Source organism: Temnothorax nylanderi, unplaced genomic scaffold (genome assembly GCF_030848795.1).
Source record: "Temnothorax nylanderi isolate EJ_2023f unplaced genomic scaffold, tnyl_v1.0 TNYL_tig0001_pilon, whole genome shotgun sequence".
Lineage (NCBI taxonomy): Eukaryota > Metazoa > Arthropoda > Insecta > Hymenoptera > Formicidae > Temnothorax > Temnothorax nylanderi.
Genome location: NW_027249063.1, coordinates 1,719,486 through 1,740,617, shown reverse-complemented (window position 1 = coordinate 1,740,617; position 21,132 = coordinate 1,719,486). Strand labels below are relative to the sequence as shown.

The following is a 21,132-nucleotide window of genomic DNA, read 5'->3' as shown; positions in this document are numbered from 1 at the left end:
ATAAACTTGAAAAATTTAAGAGACCCGCGACACGCCCGCGTGAGCTGCGCAATTAAATAAAAATTTTTCCGACAATCACAGTTAGGAAACTACGATGGATCGCAAAAATTTACTCATAAACATTTGATCATTACTCTGTTGCTTTTTGTAATTTAAAAAGCGCAAAACTTCAATCGTGCGAATTAAATTAATATTTATATGCTGATTTTGAGACAATTATTATATGTTTACTCCGAAAAGTCGGCTTAATCCGCTTGTTAACGTTATTCGTGATTTTATCAGGAGAGAATGACGTACGATCGTATGAAGCTAATATTGCAAAACGATACGCGGTTTAATTAGACATTATTTAATAGCTAGAGATATCCTCCGGCTATTAAATAATGTACCCTGACATCTAGCAAGCGTTATGAATCATTCACGACGTCGCTTTATCACTTTCTGTGGATTTCGTTGTGATTGATGCTAATTTGTAATTCCACGAGAAAAATATCATCTTCCTTCTATGCAGATCAAAGGTTTTTTTTTTTTTAAACCTTCACATATGTGAAGCATAAAATTATTCTCTTTTATACCACATTTCTAACTTTGTAGCAAACCTTGATTTATACAAATTAATTCCCGTCCTCTCGTCATTTTTAATGTTGGGCGAGCCTCTTTAATTAAACTCCGACGCAAGAATTCGCTACGCCGCGTGTCTATCTATTAATTGAATTCCTAATCGCTAATTCGTAGACCTAAGAAAGGAATTTAAAGCCGACGCTCGATTAAGCTTCAATTCGAATCGGCGCAAATTTAGCGCGCCGCGTATCGCAAAGTACGGGCGGGATAACGCGGTCGAGAACGGCGAACGGAGAAGAGGGATAATAGACATAGATTATAGCAGTCTTAAGGGCTTCTACGGCGCGGAGGAACGAAGGAGCGGGCAGGCGCTCGGTCGTTTGCCTTGGATTGCCTTCGAACCGGCGGAGCACCGGCGGAGCGCGCCCGATCCCGATTCCGATCCCGGCTGGTTTCCGCCGCGCATTCCATCCAGTCGAATCGGCCGCGATCGGCTCCGCCCGCCGATTCTCGGCCGTCCTCGGCCTTTCTCGGTTACCTCGCGCGGCGCCGTGGTCGGCTAACATCGGCAACAGTCGTGCAACGGCGCTCGCGCGGAATGGATCGCGGGCCGTGTCTTTTATTACGAACGCGCCGATAGAATGTCTCCGTCAACATCGTCGCGAGACGTTAGAGACGCTTATATGTGGACTGATAACGTCCCGGTCGACGGTATTGCGTGGTGAATCGCCGCTCCGGAATCACGGAGAGAAAGAGAGAAAAGGTGAAGGGAAGTCGAAGGGAGTATATCGGGGAAGAAAAAACCCATCCTTTCTCACGCGCGTGGCTCTCGAGAGAGAGCCAGCGCCAGCGTTCCGACGTGTGACGTGGTGTTTAATGTACAGTGGGTGGTGCTGATTTCTTCGTTCCTCTCGCGCTTCGATTTATCCCCCATCGTTGTCTTTCTCGGATCTTAAGGACTCCGCCTGGATCGACCTGGAGCACCGGCCTCTCCCTGCGACAGTAGCGGCATAGCAACGACGATCGAGCGGTGCGGAGCTGCAGCCGTCTTCGTGCATCAACAGGTGGGGACCAGCTACAATATCAGCTTCTATGTTTCTTCGCTTCTTTCTCGCCAACACCTGCGCGCTTCGCGCCAGGTGGCGGCGAGGACTCACCCGTCTTTTAGTCGTAAGGGTTTCTAGGCGATACCTTAAGGCTTAAGGCTCGAGGAAGCCTGCTGCTCGCAAAGCGCATTCGCACCTGCCCATTACTACGGGTACTCTCTCGTGTTTCTTTCGAAAGCGCGATAAGCTGATACCACGTGCTTGATGGGGACACGTCATTACATAACGGATACTTGCGCGCGACGACTTGGCCCTGTCTGCTCCGTGTTTCACGCTTCAGTTCATTAAGCAAATTCTCCATTCACGAGTCGCAACAAGAACTGTGTATAAATCTCTGATATGGCCCTCGCACACATATTTAATTTCATTTCATTTCAGCGAAGAAATACGCGAGTTGTTCGTCACGAATATTATCGCGACCGTTCGCAAATTTAATAATCACGCCGCGGCGCCGGCTTCGGTGAATTTAATGGCACAATTAAAATTCGGCGCGCTCCACATGTGCTCCGAAATAGTTAGAGACTTCCTGAACGCGTAACGGTTTCGGTTTTCGGTTCGTATCGCTCCTCTTTTCGCGAGGAGGAAAAATGGCGGTGCGAATTTCAAGAAGTCATTCTTCTACCTGAGCAAATTTCAGATAGCGATCCCTACCGGAACTCCTGGCTTGCGCATTCTCGTTCTCCACGCGAGATACACACAATCCCGAAAATCGTCGGTGTTACCGGTGCTCGATCGCGACTTCTGAACGGGAAAGCAACGCCATACAGCGTGCACGTTCTCTATGGAAGATGTGTACGGTGTATCGGACGTGGACCGTCATTAGTAGCGAATCTCGACATTTCCAAGGAACCTTTTTCGACGTACCGACCGGTGCGTTGAACCGATTTTCCGGTTGAATCCATTGTTTCGTCCGTGGCCTCGGCGTAACTTTCTTCCGAAGGAGACGATCGCTCCTCGCTCGAGCCCGAAGAAGGCAGTCGCATTCGCAAGTATAATCAACGAGTCACTACTTCACCGAGTATAGGTTGTTGACTCGCGACTCGCGAGTCTCCTCTCAAGTTGCGTCAATTTTTAAATAAAATATAAACACGCGAGCGTTGTTTGCGCGCGCGCGCTGCGGCGCAGCGATGGCCTTGACATCAGGTCGATACCAAGGCTGGTGCCTTGACCTTTTCCGCGCGTTCGTAGGTTGCTTCTTCGGCACGGCGAACGGCGTGGATAAGCGTGATATCGACGCGCGCCACGCCGCCGCGCTGCGCGGCCGCGTGAATCGGAGCGAGAGAGGATTTATTAAATTCTCTACGAATAGAGGAGGAGTGCGCTGTAACAGGATTAAATTGCGAGTGGTAATACAACGTGCGAATATAATTGTGTGAAAGTAGTTGCGCGGATAGATAGCTGATCTTAACGAATGCGCGATCGGGTAGGAGAAGTATTAGCTATTATGTGCTAATTCTCAAATTGAGATTTAGGTTGAACTCGTAAAATAAAATTTAGACTATAGTTGCTTACGTGTTTTCATTGTGCGACTCAGGGAGGAAAGAAAAATTAATTATAATTTTTATATTATTGATAAGACAGGATTAGATTGAGAATATTAAAAATATCAGAAATACGAGAACATAATTCTCGTTAATAAAATGTTTTATGCAATCAGAATATAAATTTTTATTGTCCGATATTAATGGTTCCGAAACTACTCTGAAATTTAAGATATAACACAATTTCATTATCCAAGTTTGCAAGTCCATCGCGAATTGGAGCAAAGAAAAATTAATTAAATTAATCTTTGAATCAGTGTACTGGAACGGAATCATATTATGAATGATTTAAATTATGTGGCTCACGTAGTAAATGTATGTAATTAATAAAATAGGGATATATATACACTGACTGCTAAATATTATTAAATTTAGCAGCGTAAACTAAATTAAAACTATAAAATTTATTTATATTCTGTACGTAGAATTAGAAAAGACTATTTTACGTAAAGAGTGATGAAACAGTAATAAATGCCAGTTTGCCGGATGCTCATATTGGTATATTGATTATGCATATTATACTGCGAAATGTGAGCCATTTGAAAAAAATTTTACGCAAGAATAAAAGTGTCATTTTCGATATATTATTAGCCAGTTATTCGTGTTCACGCCGACAGTTGATAATTATAGAAGTGATTGCGCAATTGCCAATAAAAGTGTTTGCACGTCTGGTAACAAACACGTCAGGCAATGTAGTTCGATTTCGATAAGCGTATTAGCCGGTGCGACGCATGAAAAATCGTTACGAATACCGGAACAAAGATTCGTTACGGCTAATACGTTTTTCCGTACAGGTATTCGTGCACGCAATAGAAAGTTCCTCTCATGAATGGAGAGGAACTACCGAGCAACTACCTCTAAGAACCGAGAATTCTGCCGTATAGTCCGACGCGTCAGACATTGATGTAGGTAGCTACCTGTAATAATTATGGCTGGCCAGCCATTCCGACACATACCAAACACACCCGGGGAGACCTCCAAATGTAACGCTTATTAAAATACCATCATTAAACGCTTCAATCCTTCGTGAAGGGGCTACAGTGAAAGTGGCTGCGTACGCAAGCTATCGTGCCCTTTGACCGTGGAAACATTACTATTACGTGCATTGAAACTATTAACCTTAGAATGATGAAGTAATATGATTTTATGTATAATGTGAGGAATTACGCGATATAACAACTAGCAGTAATATTAATTGAGTTTATCATTTTTACAATGAGAAGGATCAATAATTGATAAAATAATTATTACGTTACATTTCACGCACACAATTAAATTTTAATTACTTTATTTTCTAGCGATAATTTTGAAGGAGTATCGTTAAAAATATCAGTCTATTTATTAACGCTCCGCTATAAGCTGATTATAGGTATTATAATAGACTTGACTTTTAAAATAGAAAAAAGATTTAAGATTTACGCAAGGGTTTTATCTTGAGTACCTGCTTAGCCTGCTGAGCTAAATCTAGTTTGTTTCTTTTAAAGGAAAAAGGTTTTCCGTCTAAACATTTCTGAAAAGTAGCTTTTGGCAGAGTCTATAGTATTCGTTGTCCCTTTTTGATGATCGATTTCTATAATTCTATAGGATTTTTGAACAGTCATAGTCTTGTAGTCGACGGTTTCTAAGCAAGATAATCTTATTCAAAATTTAAAAATTCCAACGTTGTGTGAAATGGAGAAGGCTAGAGAGGAGAGAGAGAGGAAACGTACGAAACGAACGTAGGTGAAACGCTTGAAATTGCCTTGAAATCGCGCGCGTATTACTCAAGAACGTTCCACGGGAGGCTCCTGAAATTATGTGAACCTGCCGTGCTCATTCGTGTTTAACGAATGTAGGCTTCCGTTCTCCTAGTTACATCTCTTCGATTATTAGATTGGAAGATCCACTTGGACTGAAATACATTCCCTCGCGAAGATCAGTAGTCGCTTTCCAGGTCGTCCATGCGGAATAACGTGATCTATCCTAATGATTATATAGGCTCTGTCCCAGGTAAGAAGATCATTACGTTGAAAAATGACTACCGACTAATGGAACGACCTACGAATGGATCAGTTTATACTAATGGTTTTTGGTTACACGCGACATTTACGCGGCTTAACAGTGAAAAAAATATATGTATATTTCAACAATTATTATAATTTTTTTAAATTGAGAAGTCATATATGGAAATTTCGTCTGGTATACCGCGTATCTCTCGACCACCCTGGACGACATAATGCATCGATTAGGTATTCGACATCGTTCATTCGCCGCATTATTCCTAAGGGTAAGGGCAAAAAGCAGCACATTAAATCGATTTCGTTGGCATTATGCATTCGAGAATAGCGAAGGACTGCGATCGAATGACTGTCTAGGCCGTTTATCTCGGCGCATCTTGAATATTTTCCTCATCGCATCTCTATCCGACCGTCCTACCGTTTCGTGCGTACTACTATGGCAATATGCCGGTGGACATTGCAACCGAATGTCCTTCGTATCGAGAAAGAGAAAGAATGGAGATAAGGAATAAGGTGGCATCGATGAGAAGGGAATGAAGGTTATCTATTTATCGGGGGTAATCCATTTTGCATTAATATTCTTGTTTGGCAGGCAATAGCCATTGAAATTGCGAGCTTCCAGAGCGGGCATAATCGACGATTGGCCCATAATCTTGGGAATCAACATGAAGGGGGGGGGAAGGGTTAAACGAGGAATGAGCATGGAGTTCAAGAAGCGGAAGAGCGCGAGGGAAGGACGATGGAAGAGCATATACTGCCGCGGGATATCGGCCGCGCGCGCCTCTAAACATTGTAAATCGTGAAAAGCGGACGCATGTAAATCCCTGGAGAAACGCACGTACCTCGCGGCGGTAATGAGCGACCGGGGTAAATGTTGGAAAGGCGTTATTACCGGATCGCAATTGCTATTTCAGGAGTAAAGCCATTCTTTCGTATGATGATCAGACAGACCGGGGTCCGCGATGTACTTATTACATGCACGGAAGTACAGCTTTCAGTTTTTCCTCCTTTTTTTCGGTGCTTTGTAAGCTGCGCCGTACAATTTCGGAGTACATCCCCGCTGTGAATGGAGCAAAGACAGATCAATAGCGTCGAATATCACGCCCCGAATAACGTCTATCCGACCGTCTCCGACCGATGAGCTACCTGATGTCTCACTAATCGGATCATTTATCTGTTTCGGAATGTGAACACGCGATCTTTACCGTTTTAATCCATATTTTACCGTACAGTGCGACAACTAGGATGAGAGAGAGTTGCGAAACGACACTTTCGTTCGTAGGACTTTTGCGTCCTGCGTAATTTTGTTCTGAGTAATTTTCTGTAAAAGACTGGAAACGAGCATTTTTCTGACACATTGATGTTAACATCTCTTCAGGTTAATATCAGTGTTCTAGTTGTAGCTTTCTTCTTACTGCAGAATTCTCGGGCTTCTCAAAATTATTCATAATTATTCAGAAAACGCGATAAGATACATAAAATTCATAGTTCATGAGATAAGAAGCATGCTGATCTACATATCTCTGCGTTGCAGATTACTATATACTTTGCTCTTATTACTGGTCGTCGAAATGGATGTTGCATAATATAGCAGGACCATATTTGTCGCGTGAAAGTGAACGATTGTCATGTCGATGATCCGTAGCGCAGGACCAGTTTAAACTACATCGTTCGCAACGCACTAATAATAAGCAACGCTCGATCACGACCCGAGATTTTATGAACTCGCGCGTGTGGCCTTTCGCATCGCGAAACGACCACGATGCGTGCCACGGCACTCAAGTCATTTGTGACAATGAGCGATTCTGCAAATGTCGATGACACGCCACGGAGAACAGAGCGGTCATTACGGTCGGTACACTCGCGAACCGTGAACGATCGCTGGAAAATTATCGTTCCGGGCGCGAGCGGCCACGCTCTTGTCGAGCAGCGTTTCCGATTGCAACATAAGTTCCAGTTTTCAAACGAGAGTTCGTTCGTGCGATAGAGGATGACATTTGACATTCTGTCTATATAAGCGGACAAGCGATGATTGACAAAAATATTGTAAGAAGATATAAGAAGATAAATATTGTATAAAGATATATAAAAGGAATTTATCACTTATATTTGAATATTTTTGAAAGCTAATAAGAGCATATTTTTTCTATTTTTATGTAAAGGGATATTACAAAAACATATGGCTTAAAATTTAGATCGTTAGAAATTATTTGTTTCTGCAAACTTCGTTGAAGCTTTTGTCGACAAAAATGTCTGCTAAAAGAGATTTAATTGTGAGATCGAGTTTGTGTCGTTTTATTTCTTTACGTTTTAAGCTCGATACATTTTTGTAAGTTAATCGCACAACTGACAGAAGCAAAATCAAAATTCTATAACATGAATCGCGTGCCTACATAAATTGAAATTCTGTATTCAGTAAAAGCAAACATATTCGGAGCATTTAACGTTCCGGTTGAGATTTTAAATATCATGTTACTCATAAATCGTTCAGAAATAGATGGTTGGCCTCAAAAACCAGTCATCCTTTATCTTTATTATAGTATAGTTTGTATTACATTATATACAGTACGACAAAACGGATACCGAGTTTTTTTTTACATTCAGCACTTTTTTTTGCGTCGAGCATCGTTCATATGCACTATTTCATCGGCATAATTACCATACAATAGATTAATGATAACGTTTGATAACGCGCGCGTGTTCACATTTACTATATTTAGCGTTGAATCCGGTTTCTTTCTTTCGTTCCTCGGTCCAGCAAACCCGACCGGTGTCATTGCAGAAAATCAAACTATCAGTTGCAGTAATCTCGTAAAAAGCCAATAGTCCTTGACTGAAATAAGGCCGTGTATTACCAGTTAGAGAGTCCTGCCAATCATTACGTTAGTTGACCTGCATTACATCCTTTTCGTTTCTATTAGCTCGATTCAAGTAAATCTGCATTAAAAAATATGCTTGACGTTATCTCGAAATGTGAAAATTCAAACAGTCTCCCGTCAGCGAAAGCAATTTACGCTCTCGCGATTACGATCATTTCTTATCGCGACATTGCGCTCGTTTTTGTTCCCGCAATTATTTATATTTTTTTCATATTTCTTCGAGGAGACCGGATTAATGACGTATCCCCCGAAGAGCGTCTGTAAACGTACAACCTTCTATTAATTAATCCCGCCTTATTGCCCATTGCGTAACGAAGTTCCGTACTCTCTTCTCGAGATAACGGTTCCTCGGGATGATAAAGCGCTATTTATTCACAGCGGAGTCACGTCGCTTTGACAGTTAAGACAAGCACGCTTTTAATCAACACAATAACTCTGGGCGCACTAATTAATTGAGAACCCATAGTCATACATCTTCGACAAACACAATGAAGCAATGCGGCCAAGCGTTAGCGTTTTTCGCGCGCGCTCGCGCGTCTTCTTTGAATTTCTCCACAGAGTGTGCCTTGGAAACTACCTCGCCTTATTTCTCTCTCATTACAAGATCGCGATTATTTCATCATTGATGGATGATGCGTGGAGACCGCTACATTGATTCCAGTATTCAATTCAAGTATCGTCTTATTATTATCCTAATTAGTAACTGACAGAGCATGCGACTCGCAGATGCGCTCGACTATATTGTTAGATTCTTTAAGAATTATAGCTTTCGTTGTGAAGTAACGAAGAACGATAATGATCGAACAGCTGTTTTCGCATCGATTCATTCGGATATCTTGCGATCGATTCGTTCCGCACTTTGCTGTCCGTTTCAATCGTCAGCGACGTTCCTGACGCCGCTAGTCGAATGTTAATTACGGGGATCGACAAGAAACGCATTCGTTTCGCAGAACGCAAAGTTTTTGTTTGCATACTTGCGATTGTTGATGCATTATCGCAAGATACGGCATTTATCTACGCTAGTCGCGTTTACCGATCTTATCGCCGTGAATGATAGCACCAATAAAACGGCAAAATCGACCCGTACATATACGGCAAAGTTTTCCCAAGTGTTTTCCGAGGAATTGCGCAAAACTGCGCAAAACTGCGCCGCAAACGGTTTCTTGAATGTCAGGTTAAACGTCGCGCGACCGGAGCTTGATACGTCAGTACAATGGGCTGGGAAAACTACTTGGCGAGCGACGCGCACTATATTCAGCTGCTTTATTACCGGGTCTCATTATGCCACGATGTACCGTAAAGGCATTAGGCTACGTCGTTACAATGCGGCCGCCACAATAATCCATTTAGAATTCGTTATATAAACGCACCCAATTTTTCTCTCCTTTTCGGGGAGGGAGCTCCGTTTATTTGCGTCGGATCTCGTCTGCATTGTGATTCTAATGAAAGAAAGCATCTTTCTCTCTCGGAGGGTTGCGTTCTCCAATTCACGCCCGCCCGGCCCGCCAGAAATGACGAAACACCCATGAGAAACATTTCTACGTGCTGCACCCTAACGCCCGCGCGGAGCAGGCAGGTACTTATTGTTGTATCATCGCGAGTATATTCGACGATTGTTGATTTAGGATCGAGAGCAGCGTAAATAAGTGCCGGCCGCGGAACGGAGAACGGTTGGGACGATACACGCCGGCCGTTCGTGATTTCGATCTCAATGTCAAACATTGTTGGCCAGTTATCACTGCACGAATGTACGCGCTCTCGCATACATACGATTTACGATTATGATAATTTGCGACATTTATGACGTTCGAAAATCACTACGGTTCGCGTTAACTACCTTCGCGTTTTGAGGACAATGCGCGGATAAGATCGTAAAAAGGCGAATGTTAAAACCGGTTGAAATCGAAATTGTCGCTCGTAAAAGAGGAATAACTTTGTTGTCGCGCAAATCATTATCAATGTAAATTCAAGTAGTTTATATAAATGCACAAAAGCCTGTTCTCTGCAACTTTTCTCTTATACTTTGGTCACTATTAATTCCGTGCTTTGAACACCTCGTCATATCCATAATAACTCTTCGAAAAGAAACTATAATTTATTATAATGTATATATGCATTAAAAAATTCCATTCTCTAAGTTGTTTCGTAGAAATTCATAATGCCGATAAAAGTCCAGAGAATCCAGCTTTCATCTTAATGATTACGCTAATAATCTATGTTCGCCAGCCTAAAAAAAAAACCATCAACACTCTGTTAATGCCACGTGTGTCCGTAGCGTATTATTCCGCTAATATCAGCGGAGTTCAACGGTACTTCCTCGCAGGATAATGTACGCGGTAGCATCCGTCAAGCGTACTCGTCCTTACTTGACGTAACCGGGTCGAGGCGTCCCGTAAAAAGTGCTTTAAGTGTAGAGACTTAAGCCGAGCGTTTCCACGTATAATCGAGAGCTGATTTCACGGTGTTGCACCTAACATGAGTCCGCCGACGTTCCTACTCACGCTCTCGTTTTTTCATATATCTGAATGCGAAACCGCGGTGAAGCCCCGGTCGAGTTATGCGCCACGGATATACGCCTCTCGCCGATATCCGACGTGGAACTCTTTATCCGACGTCGCGCCGCTCGATCGTCGCGCTTTCGAGTCGGCTGAGAGACGCGATATAACTGCATTCCATTGCATATATGCGGCGATGTGAGAGACGCGGACAGATGGACGAACGGAGACGCGAACGCGCGGTTTTATTTTACGCCGTCGTAAACGGGAAAATCATATCGACGCCAGGAATACGACGAGCAAGAATGCCGGAGATCGTACTCCAAGTATACGACACTTCGTTTTTTTCATATCGCACCTTTGCGTGCACTTTGCGTTCCTCGATAACTTTTTGCAGACTTGCACTCACTGATAACCGGTATTCCTGGCGCGATGGAACACCCCGGCGGTCTCGATTTCTAAGGAAACGAAAGCGTTTCGCGACTTTTTCTATTATTTAATTTTGCGGGAGATTTAACGGGCGGTTGAAAATGTCCAAAACGGTTTGATTCCAAAAATGTGGCACGAAGTATATCGAAAATATGATAAAAATTGATATAATAATCCACACTTTTTAAATAATCTCGTATTTATATTCTGCTGAAAGAAAATGTTGTTATTTATTTCTTATTTTAAAGAAAGCAGTAGCTTTTAGAATTTCTAAAAATATACATAGTATGTATAAGGTATAGCAATGATATATTAAAATATGTTTCACGTTTTGTTGCATAATGTTATATAATCGGAGTAGATCGTCTCTATCAAGCAAGCCTAGAATTCCAAGATTCGTTTTATGCTGCATCGAGAATTGCTGTGGTAGAGTTAAGCTATCTCGCACAAACTTGTTTTAATGCTTCGTGTTATCGTGACGATGCAAGTTATCGTACGAGCTTGTTCAACTGCGCTGTAATTTAATTAGCATCCCTTAGCGAGTTTGTCATTGTCCACTGAGCACGTATGAATCATCTCGACGCCTATCAGCAAGCGTACTTCTGCACTTTCATGTAAAGATGCTATTTTATTCAAGTCAACGGACCGGATCACCATTTTCGAACGTTCGAACGTCTTATTTAAAGCAAATAAAATAATTTTGTCTTGTATCGATCATCATCGTCTGTGCGATTCTAAAGTTAAATAAAATATGTGTTATTAATTTATGAACGCAAACCGCGTATAGTATAACATGAAAGTAGATTTGCCGCTTTTTTAACGATACGACAAAATATCATTTGATTTATTATTTTACTCAACATCGCTTATCGTCGCAACACCGTTGATTCGCTGTGATACATTTCATAGTCTCTCTATGTATTTCCAACGTAATTGATGTAATACGATCGTAAGTGGATAGTTAAAGCCTCAGGACTGTCTCTCGTGTGGAAGGGTACGGTTCGATTGGTGAACGGCAAAATTGAGCCGACATGTGGTTAGCGTGCTTAAAACCATTTAGCACTGTCATAGTTCCACAGACACAATTCACGTGCATTATATCTACGCCTCCACGATGCTCGTAAACTTTCTTCCGATGCATATATACGAGTTACCTTCGATAGCGACACCACCGGTGTGCACTATGCGTACCCGTGCTGCGTGCACGCACTCGGCGTATCGGTGTTGACATTTGGAATGCTAATGTCGATTAGCGAAATATCGATATTGTCACAGTGCACGGCGCGCAAGATTATTACGCACTTGATGTGTATCTTGAGGCGTTTGTAATATAAATAGAGAAAGGAGCAGAATCGTGGAAAAGGGCTTCGCACCGACATAAATCTCATTCCCCGCGTTCTTATTTGCAAATAATGCTGCCTTGAAACACGTCGCTGCTTTCTGGCGATCTGGGCATTATGCGCGGCGACGTGGGGGTTTATTCCGCTCATTACAAGATCTCCTCAAGCGTACACCGTGAGGAAAATATGGTCGGAGAACCGCGAATTACGGGGAATTTGTGTATCAAAGGTCGTTCGTAGTGGAGCGCGTGGCACGAGCGCGCGGCACACCGGGTTCCATTTCATCTCCAACGTGGTAATAAATTCGAGGGGGGGCATAATTTCTGTGTTCCGCGAGTGTCCGTTTATTCATTTAATTAGCCGGTTCACGAGAGGAGAAGATAAAGGGTGAGTAATGAGCGTCCGATGTGAATCACATTGTAATTGGCGTTTCGGAGCAGGTTGAAAACGTGACTTACGCCGTTTACGCAGGACGATCTTTATGCGCGTGCACGAGTAAAGGTCTCGCGAAAGGATATTAATATTGTGCAGCACCTACGCGCTACGTGTCCTAATGGGATCTACGTACTGCCGCCTTCAGGTGTCATAACAGCTCAGAGCCTTGACGGCGAGTGAGCTCCGGAATTAATTTGTAACCGGAAGACGTAGGCATCGTAGGTCGATACCTCCACCTGAGGGCTTAGGTATTGAATGGTGGCAATATCGCGTAGCGAAACATAATTGTGCATAAGTCTACTTCGCTTTTGCAGCACCAACACACTTGCTACATAAGCTGCAAATGATTTTCGGCACACACAGCAGTACCACGGTGGGTAATTTTATTAGAAACCGCGACGGAAGTGAAAGTAAGACACAATGCGCCTCGTGTTTCACGAAGATCGCAGTCACTCAAACGCGCAACGCTAATTACAAACCCATAATGATATGCTTCTCGACGGTTTGACATTCTCCTACCTTTCTATACGTCAATGTTTCCTCTATCGTATCGTCGACTACGATTTCGTAATCGCTATCGATTTTAGAAGACGTTTGCGAGATATTCTTTCATACCGCGTATCGGCAGATGTTAATTTGAATATTTTTTATACGTTGAATATGCTAAAACCGGCACAGGGATACGTATGGAGGAGGAGCTGAGAGGTAAACATCCTCGGGCAAAGATATTGTAAAGTCGAGGGAACACAGCTGGCCGCAGACAGTTATTACGGATCATTCGGTTCCCGAAGAAGATTCGTTTTCTTGCAGAAGAGAGAGCGCGAGCTAACAAACTCCGTATCTCCGGATACGATTTTTACAGCTGATTTTGCCGCTTTCCGACGAGGATTGAATGGCTACCAACCTTGAGCTCGGAGACGGAAAACTCCTTTTGTACCGCGGTCACGGCGGTTGATTGGCCGACCCACCAACCGACTCGGTGACCATGACGATCTGAGAAAACGCTATAATAACATACCTAACCGATAGCTTCTCTCTTGATTTTCTCACTTCGGTCTCGATGGCTCTTGTCGCGTCGGCCGACCTTACCTGTCCCTTGGTGGGCTTTCAAAGAAACCCGTTAATAGCAGCATGCTACGAAATACAGCAACAACAATGATAATGATGTTGATGTACGTTTATCCAACCCAAACATTATTTAGCCCATTGAAATTGCATATACGTACATATATTGTATCGCGCATATAAAAGTATCTCTCGAGGTTGCTATCTTCTACCAACAAGATTCCGTTTCCGTCGTCTGATATTAACATGAAAATTATAGCCACTGTTATGAAAGAATTTATCTGTCAATCGACTGCAAAATAAGACTGGTATTGAATGGTAACAGTCTACAATATAGTTGAAAATTATATATCAAGAAAATTGTATAATTCAAAAAATATAAATTCTTCCAAACGTTAAAACAAAATACGTTATTTTATTCCATTAGATATAATCGTGGTACGATAAATTTTAAGAGGAATTGATACAAAACGGTGATCGATAGCCGCAAAATCGTAGTTCACGTGCGATATCTTCATAAGATTTCTCATGTTAGACCGCAACGCCGTATTTTCCAGTCGGCCAATGTTCTCGTTTCTACGGATGTTCGACGAAAGGGTACATCTCGCTCGCTAAGCAGAAGGTGCACAACCGCAATTTATCTCGATACATAGCGAGAAAGAAGAGGACGCCGGGATGCCGGGCGCATTTACGACGAACTGCAAGAGTTCGCGTGTAATTCCACGTCTGCACGGATGCGGATAGATATATCCTATCCACGCAGCCACGACTAACTCGCCAGACAGTTCTGCGCTGTCGGTGTGCGGATTGGTGCACGAGCAAATACGCTGCCCTGTCGTTGTTACGTACGATACTCTCTTGGTCTCCGTAAAATGCGTTTGAACACTTTATTCGTACACGATGCGCAAGCATGTGCCCCTGACGATAGTTTCGTGTTCGAAGAAGGTATGTAAAATAAATATATATCCCGTCTGTACATAATACATATGTGCATATGTAAATAGAGATATTAATATGTAGACAAGCGCGTGGATAAGCCGGATCGCTGATTCCTCGGAAAAACCCAAAATGTCGTCATCAAAGAGTGTCATCGCGGTCAATGCATGTAATGACTCATTATGTATCAAGATTATATACATATATCGGCGTATCGGCGACATCGAAAGTGACATTTGTCCGGTGTTATCATGCGGCCAGGGCCGTGGAGTCGAAAATCATACGATATCTTTTTATATATGATATGAATATTGACACAATTATAACCGTATGAATCGGCTTACTATGTAAGATTTTAGTTAATTAAGAAGTTATGCCTCGAGATATTACATGAAATGTTTACGATGTATAGATTATATGAGTAATGAAATAACAATAGTGTTGTGATTAAGAAATTATATAGGATATTCTCTTTAACGCATCCTTGCTTCGTTTTTTAGAGCCCTTATTCTTGTCTTAACAATGACCTCGTTGTGTGATTATGGCTTTCGTAAGTTCTGACTTATGAATAAATGAAATATATATTCTATCATGCAAATACAGCCATGCAAATTACATGCAACCTTGCGTGTTATTATTAAATGCAAGAAATTTGCACAAAATTATTAATTGCACAAATCTGCGTCACGGCCTAAGATATAGCGCGCAATAAAATGGTCCAGAAACATTCATAAAGAACGATTCTTTCATTCTGCTTATACGGTGACTCACACTGTTCTTCGTTATATCGTTAAATCGTTTATCGCGTCGTGTCCGAGTAGTCGCGCGCTGATGTCATTTGAGAAGAGATATATATCTAGTCGTTTCGACAACGCGCATTAATATACAATTAATATTAACTAATTTGACGATTTCATCCTCATAAGATGTCCGTCGCGAATTTAACCATCAGGTAGAACCGTAAATAATCGAAGGTATACACGTGTTGACGATCCGCTCGCAGTTGGTGGTGGTAAAAGAAGTCGAATGGTTTCCAGAAGTCATCCGGCCCGAAGTACCGCCTAAACTACTTCTCGTGGTCGTCTTCAAGGTCCACTCCGATAATCCCGGGACGTCGGCGCGGCCACGCTTGCAAAACTTGCGAATCTGGTTTTTCTTCCTGCGCGGCACGGCGCGGCGCGGCGGGGCGCATTAGCATCCGTCAGCAATTATGTGAATTCTCGCGGTGCGAGTGCCGCTTACCTCCGGGGTTGGATCGGGCCAGTGTGGTGTCAACGGCCCCTTGAGCACGTTCATAAACTTTGGTCGAGAAATGCCGATCGCGCGTCGATATCGTTCTCGACTCGGCTCCAAGTGTCCTTAAAGTACGGCTGCCGATGCGATTCCGTCGCTCCAAGTATGGTTGTTAGTTTCGCCCGTTTATGAGGAGCGGCGAATGAGCATAAACGTATGCAAATCGATCGGGTATCTTATCGAAATTCTTTCTGCGATTTTGATTATAATCCTCAATTGTCTCGACTGCGATTTGAGAAATCTTACGACGATAATTGTCATAAAAGCGCATTGTCGACAAGGGTAAAATAATTGGTTCGGTATTACTGTACATAGATTACGAGTCCATTTAGTAATATATGTATTTAGGGAAGTATTATACATTTAAATATTATACTTCTATATTATATGGCTATATTTGAAACTGTCCTACGAACTGAAAGTATTGCTTCAATTTCAGTTAATGTTTCTTAAAAAATGGTTCTTTGACATAGATTATATGATTGAGAATCCGATCCCATCTTTAGGAATACGCTAACTGTCGCGGGATATTACTATTAAACTTGTTGATGTTGACGTTTACGAGCAAGTCATGTGCACGACTTTCTGCGCGTTACGAGATACATAAATAGAATAAAACGGAATGTCAAATTTTATTTGCGTTCGGACTTTAAATCGTTACAAGAAAATTTATTGTCTAAGAAAACGATTCACAAGATTTATTCTATCCATCTTGACTTCTGCTAAGTCCCTCCAGTCTTTTTCTTAATATTTCAGTGTTTTACTATTTTACGTATTTAACGCGTGTGTACTCTCGTAACCTCGCTCGTAACAAAGCGCGCATTCGTCTGGAAGCTACGTTTTCAGTCCGTGGCTATATCAGGAATACGTGCATATCGGTCATATTCATCTCCCGTGTAAGACACGCCGTTGTCGTGTCGATGCTTGCTCCATTTTGCTCTTTACACATCCGGAGCGTGACGAGAGACGATTCTCAGCTCGCCGACATTTACTGGCAACGTAAATACCGCTTCATGACATAAGTCACGAGGTGGAGATTTCGTCGTGGAGGCAGTCCCGGCGTTTCCTGGGCCCCGCGAGCCCCCAGGCAGTTAACGACTTGCGCGACAGAGTGCCGTAAAGACAGGCGCACGCTCGGGAACGTGCCTCTCTGACTATCGAGCACGGTTCCGGCTGCATGACGAGCTCTCGACGAAGATTTCGCGCGCTCTCCCGACTCGCGCGGATAATTCGCGATGATAACCTTTGCGAAGTAACAATGTCACGTCGCGATGACTCTTTAGGTCAGCTCGATCCACGGGCGAAATGTTCTCGTGCAGCTCTCTATTTGCCTTTCACGGTGGGTCGTCCATTGAGAAATCGGCTTGGATGCAATGCAGATTTGTAGAAAACAAGAATATCTTAAGATACGGCTCCACAAGGACTATTATAACTTATTATTCAAACCTTTTTATACATTTACATATCGTAATGTAATCAAAATAGTTCTTCAATCACATTTTTAATTAAAGTCACGTGAGATGATTATAAGTCTTAGTATTAATCTATGTAATTTCATTTTGGATTTTGGTGTTAAAAGTACGTTACAAAGATAATAAAATATTCCTAAATTTGTGTTTATTTTTCAAATCAGAACGCTATAAAAGCGTTATGTGTAAAATTATGTGTCAAATTGAAACATTTCAGTTACGATCGAAAAGTATCTGTGCCTACACAAGATGTCAAACCAGAGAAGTGCCGAAGTCACTGTTAGAATTCTCCGATAATGATTGCGAAGAATAAATAAACAAAGCATACGTTTACTCAATATTATTCAATGTTATAAGAAAACTCTGCGTCATCTAACACGGTTGATCCTTCAGCACTTCAATTGCCGCTGCATATACTGTATTTAAATAACTGTATTTAGCACTCGTAATGATACATTGTTGCAATCTTCACCAACTGCGGTCGAGGGGAGTTGAATAAATTCGTATTTATATTTCATTATCATAAAATAGTCTGAGGCATTTTGTAGCACTATGCATATATTTTTACAATCACGTGTCTCTTGACGCTTACGACATCAAGGTGCTCGTATCAAAGTGTGAGGCTTCGTGTCTCTACATGACGTCAGACGCGGCAACGCTCGCTTGACAAAACCGACATCCGATAGTTAGTGAGCAACTGGCACCTAACAGCTCCCAGCATGGTTTCTGACGTTCAATGTCGTGGCATCGCCGCTCAAATATCTAGTCGCTAGATATTCCTACCTCACTGGACTCGTGGAGAGAACATCGCCGGCAGTTAGGTTCGTGGAGTGTTGGAATGTATCGAAGATAAACATACTCTCCGCACAATATCAGCGTTGTGATATACTTGCTGTATAAATATTGACGCATTTCTAAATTATATTTTATTGTTTCAACTTTTCATGCCAGAAATCAGATTATCTCGCAGCTTTGACGTACTTTATCAAACGTCGTAAGTAATAAGGATTGCAATGATTTTTGTTACTAAACATTAATAATTGGATTTTATGCATCAGGTATAAAGCGTTACTTTATTTTTTGTCATGATCGATTGGTCGTGGTCCAGGTGACATTGTAGATTTATAGAATGGTGTGGCACTTAACGTTTTTCTCTTCCTTTTTTACGTTGATGAGAATTTTAGTGAGGGCGATGCCTGGCGCGAAGATCTCTTACAGCCGATTCTCGATCATTGTCCGGCGATTACGTAAGTGCCGTGAATATAGGCAGAACGGTTTTCAAGGTTGAGCAATGCGAAAACCAAATTTCGTATGCCAAGCGATGTCTTTTATCCCCATGATAATTTATTCTAACTTAAATGCCTTATTATTTACAATTCAAACTTCCTCTCATTTTATTTTACTCATTTTTTAATCTTGAATTACACTCAATAAAAATTGATTCCGTGTTTTTGTTTGCAAAGTAGAACAAGATTCAGTGAAATCAATACTAAAAGTGAAATACGACTAAAAATATGCTCTATGTTATTCGTAAAAGCTAATTCGCATATATTTAACGTGCGAAAATGTAAATGTATGAAAATCATATTGGTTAATATATCCCGTTCTTGTGACGTAATACGTCGTAAAAAATAATATGTGTATACAGCTTTTTCCAATATAAGCGAAATGCAAACATTCGAGGTATATACGATCAAATCTGGTGAGCAATGTGTGCGTGTGCCTTTGTGTGCACGAAGAAATTTTTAAATCTTAACTATTTGCGGATCGACCTTCCATTAGCCAGCCTACCATCTGCCGCACCGATTCGATTACTCATCGACCGAAATTCAATAAAACTCCTTTTTATTTTCGCGCGTCTAGCGAGCACCTGCCCGTGTGCTGATTGCCGCGGCGCATTGGCGGCGTTTCGTCGCGTCCGCGCCGCCGACAAAGCGCATTTTTGCACGCGCATCTCGGTGATAAATTCACCGTGGTAAGAGGACCTCTAATCTGCTGGCCGGTTATCTCATCGCTGACGACGACGCAGCACTTTTGGTTGCCCGGCCGCCGCTCTTGCGGCGATCTCTGCTTTCCCCTTTCGGTTCCTTGTTAAGAATTTCACGAAACGCGTACGCAATCTCGTATGTCGCCAGTCTTTGGTTACAAGAATCCTCTTTAAAAGGGAAGAGGACATCACGTCCGGGAGAGTCGTGCTCTCCGCCGAGGACTTTGCAGTCCTCGCATATTTTTGTTACTTGTCTGAAATTAAACGGACTTACCGTATCTTAATACGAGCGTTGTCCCTGTTGCAGGGACCGAACGCAAGCTTGTCATATTCGTTATCTCTCTAGCGATATAATCCGACTAGTTGAAAGAGAACGCGAACGAGCGCGCGAGAGAAGGAAAGTTCCCACAGATTACCGCGCGCTAGAAAGAGAGGATCTTTCCTTCCTTCAGAAGTTTACGTCTCCTCCTTTTCTCTATCCTTCGTTATACACGCGAGAGTTGATTACATATCCGCGGACCTTGACGGCATTCCTCGCCGTCATTGCTTTCGAATTATATAGAAAGCATCGCTCGGTTCTTTACACAGCGCAGGCTATTTTTGCAAACGGTTTAACGAACTAGTTTACTGTTTTATTGTAAACGTATTAAATATCTCGTATACCAATAGCCGTGCGTAAAATCATCGGCATCTCGCTTTATCGAGGGATCTAACACGAGCTCCTGTCCACGTAGAAAGTTCTCTAATTCTTCGCAGATTTTATCAGAAAGATATCCAAGTTCCCCTTTTCTACATTACAATTATTAGCGAACAGACGGGATGGAATTTCCGTTCTTGAATTCGCTCGCTTATCCAATCGCACTAATTTTCGTAGCTCGCTGCTCACGTCGTCGAAACTGCCGATGCAGTTTGAGGTAGTGAACTGAGTTCGAGAAGAGGAGGACATGAGGGCAGGAGAATGTGGAAAATAGGAGGTGAAGGCGCTGCCCGGTATCCAGAGATTGGAATGTCGTCCCTCGCCCGCAACTTTGCGGGCCGATAGTCTCTTATTTATTCGCCTGAGTATCCTGTTCTCGGCTTCGTTTCCCTCTTATTCCTTTTTCCTCTTTCCTTTCTCTCGCTTCCTCCTGGCCGTTGACACATGTTTCGATCCGTCTCCCTTTCCCGCTCCCTCGCTAGATGAGATAATTCGTCTCTTAATGCGAGACACTCTTTCTTCAGCGCGTTATTAATTCTGATTCAACGGATAAACAGTTTGGAACGATGTTATGTATGAATATATCTCCGGCAATTTTTCACACACAGCGAGACGAACGGAGTGTGGCAACGCGTTCATTCATCGACGTACGTCTCACCAAACGGTCACGTCGCAGGCGATTACGATAAATTGCATCGTCTTCCGAAGACAATGCAGCAAGACGGATAATGCGCGCGTGTGCAAAGTGCTCGCGCCACGATCGGATCGTCGAGCGTACACACGTTGTTCTCTATGCATGCTGATTGACTTGAAAAGACGGACACGCACGCGCGTGTCTTTGCGTAGGAACATCGCACGCGTACGACAAGCTATTCAGCGGCACCGATTCTCTCTCCGCGCAT

At 42.6% G+C, this 21,132-nt stretch overlaps 1 protein-coding gene across 3 annotated transcripts in view; it reads left to right on the top strand.

Moving 5' to 3' along the window:
* Positions 1-1,149: 1,149 nt before the first annotated feature.
* Positions 1,150-21,132, top strand: part of Shrm (shroom) — a 117,292-nt gene continuing 97,309 nt past the window's right edge. For all 3 annotated transcript variants that reach the window (XM_071706040.1, XM_071705957.1, XM_071705866.1), the window contains exon 1: positions 1,150-1,625. The gene's annotated coding sequence lies outside the window, so the exon portion shown is untranslated. The remainder of the gene's footprint in view (positions 1,626-21,132) is intronic.